General features: G+C 47.8%; 1 long non-coding RNA gene across 1 annotated transcript; it reads left to right on the forward strand.

The window, feature by feature from the left end:
- Positions 1-254: 254 nt before the first annotated feature.
- LOC128777039 (uncharacterized) lies at positions 255-3,540 on the forward strand. The gene is made up of 2 exons (XR_008422191.1): positions 255-410; positions 2,023-3,540. It is a non-coding gene; the product is annotated as an uncharacterized LOC128777039 (long non-coding RNA).
- Positions 3,541-5,235: the final 1,695 nt, after the last annotated feature.

The following is a 5,235-nucleotide window of genomic DNA, read 5'->3' on the forward strand; positions in this document are numbered from 1 at the left end:
CCCTCCCCTGCTCACACATGCATGCACTCTCCCTCTCTCTAAATAAAAATAAACGTTAAAAAAAAGAAATGACAACATGTGTTCAGCTGGATGTTAGAGTCACTATGGTGTGGCTGCTATGGTGAGTGTCGTGACCCACCCTTTACTTTATCAGAATGATAGTGTTGACTGCATTTATCCCATGCCTGTCCCTCCATCAAAAGCTGGGGGGGGGGGGTACAGCTAACACATCTCTTTCATTTACACGTCTTCAAATCAAGAGAAGTCACACCCAAAGTCAAATGAAGAACTACATCCAAGGAGCCTTACCTGCACTTGTACCTGATTTAGATACTGGATTTAGATTCTGGACCTTGAACCTGAGCCCAGTGCCATAATAGGATAAGACTTGGGGGCAGGGCTTGCAAGGGGTGAGTGTATTTTGCATGTGGGAAGAATGAATGTAAATACTTTTTGGTCAAAGAGCAAACTGTGGTGGTTTTTAAAAATGGTCCCAGGGGCGCCTGGGTGGCTCAGTTGTTTGAATGTCCAACTTCACCTCAGGTCGTGATCTCATGGTTTGTGAGTTCAAAGCCCCATATTGGGCTCACTGGTGTCAGCAAGGAGCCTCCTTCAGTTCCTCTGCCCCCTCTCTCTCTGCCCCTCCCCTGCTTGTGCTCTCTTAAAAATAAATAAAACATTTAAAACAATAAAAAGAAAATAAATAAAAATGGCCATAAACTTTCTGACAAACCTCACATTGAGAGGTAGACTCTGTGCCCTGTCCCTCTGAACCTGGGGTGGTTTATGACAGCTTTCACCAACAGAATGTGGAGGGAGTGATGCTGTGTGGCTCCCAAGACTGAGTCAGAAAAGTCTGTATGCCTTCTTGGGATACTTGCTGTGTTGCAGGACGCTCCCCAGAACCTGGCCACCATGCTGGGAGGAGTCCACACCACATGAAGAGACCGTGATTAGGTTCTCAAGTTGAAAGTCCAGCTGAGCCCCATCTTTGCATCTTCCCACCCAAGTGCTAGTCATGCAAGCGATAAAGCCTCCAGATAATTCCAACCCCCAACCATTTGAGTCATCTCCAACTATGACAGTCTACCTGGCTGAGACCTCAGTCATTGTGCAGCAGGGATGAGCCCCCATGCCCCATCTTAATTCCTGGTTCACAGAATCCACAAACACAATAAACTGGTAGTTGTTTTACATCACTGAATTCGGGGTGGTTTGCTTATAGCAACAGAACGCCCTCCTGCAGGGAGATGTAGCCTGTATATATGGAGATAGGAGGAATCGTTGGTAGCTGTCTTGATGATCTCCCACAGAGCTCTTTGAGTCTCAGCCTAGTTCAAGACAGGCACAGTTCACTGTGGGGGTTCAAGAGAGGATCACAGAATTCAGTGGCAGGAAGTAGAGCCAAGGTACGCGGGGGGCTGGAGCTGAGAATGGGGCCTGCAGGAATTAGGGCTGTGCCGACCTGCTCTCTCTGGGACTGCATGGGTTCTCCTCCCCCATGTGCCTTGTGGGAGCCTGTAATGGCTCCTGGCCCCACTGTCCTCTAGGACCCTCAGTCCAACTGGGCACACTGGCTGCTCCCGTGAGAATTCCCAGTCCATGGTTGGGGCAGGGGGGTTGGCTTGGGAACCAGGCCTGGCTGTCTTTGACCAGGGGTCCACTCTGGCCCCCAAAGCCAAAGCCAAGAAAGGGGGTCCTCTCCAGGTGTGGGCAGGGCAGACACTCTGACATATGTCAGTCATCCAGATGGGCGGACATATTTTTGATCAGGGAGAAATAAAAATAGGCATTGTTGGCTGTTAATCGCTTTTTTGTGATGTCTGAGGTAACTAAACCTTATTCTCCAATCTTTCTCTTCCTTCCTTCCTTCCTTCCTTCCTTCCTTCCTTCCTTCCTTCCTTCCTTCTTCCCTCCCTCACTCTCCCTCTCTCTCTTTCTCTCTTGTTTCATTCCTCCCTCCTTACCTCCCTTCCTCCCTTTCTCTCTTTCTTTCTTTGTTCATTTTCGAGTTGCTCCCAGGGAGAAGGGGAGTAGAGGCTGATCCCTGAGCCCAGGGAGGATCTTTTTCACATGGGGCTTACCCCAAAGTGTTCAGGTCAATAGGACTTGTGGAAAAGAAGATGAAAGCGGGAACTGCCTGGAGACCTGCCTGCCCTTCACCATCATGTCCTGGCCCTGATGCTTGAGGGACTTGAGGGAGAAAAGCAAAAGACATGCTTCTGACAGTCCCACTGAACTTCACTTGTCCTTGGTCAGTAAAGCAAGGGAAGCACCTTAAACACTGTCTGGAAACTTCTTTAGCTAGATCACCCAGTTTATTAGGTACATTTTCTACTTTCTGAGTTACTGCAGGTGACTGTGTAGCTAAACTTTCTGCCACTATGCAGAATGGATTCCTGTCTCTGACTTTTAAAAGACATTTTCTTCCATTTCCTTTAAGCTCTCATCTGAAGTATCCTTTTTTAAAAAAAGTATTTACTTATTTAAGTAATCTCTACTCCTAATGTGGGGCTTGAACTCACAACCCCAAGATCAAGAGTCACATGCTCTTCTGACTGAGCCAGCCAGGCGTCCCATCGTCAGAAGTATCCTTAAAGACCATCAGACTTCATCTAACAGATTCTTCAAAGGCAATCATGATTTCATTACCACTCATATCAAAGTCCTTCTGGCTTCTGACCTTTGCTGGTTCCAAAACTTCTCCCACACTCCAGTTTTTGTTTCCACAGCATCCTAGTTCTAAATAGTGGATATAATTATCTGCATTAATTATACATACAGTAAAACCTTGGTTTGAGAGCATTAATTTGTTCCAGAAACATGCTTATAATCCAAAGTACTTGTATATCAAAGCGAATTTCCCCATAAGAAATAATGAAAACTCAGATGATTTGTTCCACAACCCAAAAATATTCACATAATTCAAAATACTGTAATATAATACAAAATAAAGAAAACACAAGATATAAAAAAATAAATTAACCTGCACTTACCTTTGAAAACCTTCATGGCTGCTGTGAGGGAGACAAGATAGAGGAGGGTTATTGTGTAGGACGACTTTCTTTCTTTCCTTTTTAAAAATTCTTTTAATTTTTTTAGAATTACGTTCATTATGTCTAATGGAATCACTGCTATCCATTGGCTCAATGAAATCTTTTTCTTTTTGCACAACTTTAACAAGGAACCTATCCAATGACACTTGCTTTTGCCTCCTTTTGAGGATTTCGTGGAAATGTGACATTGCATTGATGACCACTCACAATCTCACACAGAGAGACAGAGAGAAGAACCATTGGCTCAGTTGTGATCATGTGACGTTCAGCGTCATGTACTACTCGTATTGCAAGATATCACTTCTTTATCAAGTTAAAATTTACTAGAAATGTTTGCAAGTTTGGGGGAGTACTCGCAGAACAAGTTACTCGCAATCCAAGGTTTTATTGTACCCCTCTTATCTGTATTTGTTATCTATTGCTGTACAACACATTACCCCCGAATTAGTGACTTAAAACAATAAACCTGTGTTATTGTACCCCATATCTAGCTATTCCTGTGTTGTTCTGGTTCAAGGTCTTTTATAAGTTTGCAGTCAAGATGTCACCAAGGGCTGGAGGGTCCACTTCCAAGAGCATTCCTTTTGTGGGTGGCAAATTAGTACAGGCTGTAGGCAGGAGGCCAAAGTTTCTTGCCATGTGGAACTCTCCACAAATTGCTCAAGTGTACTTAAGATGTGATGTTGGCTTCCCCCAGAGTGGGTGATCCAAGACAGCAAGGTTGAAGTTTCAATCAATGTCTTTCATGACCTAGCTTCATAATCTATATACCGGTATATCCACAATATTATTTTTGTTACATATGTCCGCCCTACTCAGTGTGGGAGGTACTACACAAAGATGTGACTACCAGGAGACAAGATTTATAGAGGTCATTCTGGAGGCCAACAACCACAGCAGGGAGGCCTGGGCACAGCTGTGCTGTGCTGATGCTGGCTGGGTAGAACTTGTGGCCAAAGCTGCAGCTGGGGTTCAAGTCAAGGAGGGTGAAATTGTCAGAGCACTGTGTCAAGGCTGGGCCACCACCCGGACTCCTTCCCCTGCTCCTGAGGGTGGACCAGCATCAGGATCACTGGGCCTGAGAACAGGGCTGAGGATTTCCCTACTTCTTCCCCCGTCCCTTCCTGGGACCCCAGGTTAGGGACAGCAGGGGCAGGAAGCCTAGTAAAACTCTTCAGTGCCCACCCACCACCACTAGTATCCTGAGGGCGAGGTGAATGAGCCTTTCCCGCAAAGATGAACATGGGCCAGGACCTACCCAAATCCACCTGGAACTGACAGGATAATTCCACGTTCCTGGGTACCACCCTCTGGATACCCCTGCAGTTAGACACACAACACATCGGCCCAGCATGATACCGGAACTACACTTCCCAGAAAGCTGTGCTACAAGCTCGTCTGGATCTGGAGGTCAGAGCGGCTCCGGGACCCCGATGCCTTCTGGGAAATGGAGTCGTCTGTCTGCGCAGCACAAAAGCTCCCGGGACTTGTAGTTCGTGTCCGGCCCGCGCAGGCGCACTTTCCCGCGACGGTGTTTGGCCTGCTCCTTTGTGGTGGTCGTTGGATTTCTGTGGGAGGCGGGTCCGTCCAGTCTGCGAGACAGCTCTTCGTACCCGCTAGCTCCAAACCTCTGAGCCCGAAATCGGCCTTGGTCCCCTCACTCGGAGCCCCGGGAGGAGCGCGGGTGATGGGGCGTGAGCGCAGGCTGGAATGTGGGACGCTTGCTGAGCCTGCCTGACCCCGACCCTGGAAGTGCGCAGGGGGCTCCGCGTGCGCGACCGTGAAACCGGAAGTGCGTGTGTGACCCCACGGGGCTCCCAGGCAGGCTGTCCCTTAGCCCCAGGAACAGGACCCGTGCCTCTGGGCCTAGCCTGGGGCCGGAGGTTGCAGAGCTGCCCACGCGTCCGGGGAACGCTGCCGAGGGGCGCGATGGAGACCCCTGCTCCAAAGCCCCAGGAGACAGGTACAGCGTCGCTGTCTGTGGATTTGTATTGGAAGAGACCGAAGGTGAATTTTGCTGCTGTGAAGTTCTATACAGAGAACCCAGAAACGAGAGCTGTATGAACGTTGATGAATCTTACCTACCCAAAGTTAAGCAAAAAGACTAACAAAATGATTACGTTTATACCAAGTGCAAACACTGGCAAAACAGAAACTATTGTTTCAGATGTGACTGTAA

The sequence above is a fragment of the Panthera pardus genome, unplaced genomic scaffold (genome assembly GCF_024362965.1).
Source record: "Panthera pardus isolate Hobbes unplaced genomic scaffold, ASM2436296v1 HiC_scaffold_15, whole genome shotgun sequence".
Classification (NCBI taxonomy): Eukaryota; Metazoa; Chordata; class Mammalia; order Carnivora; family Felidae; genus Panthera; species Panthera pardus.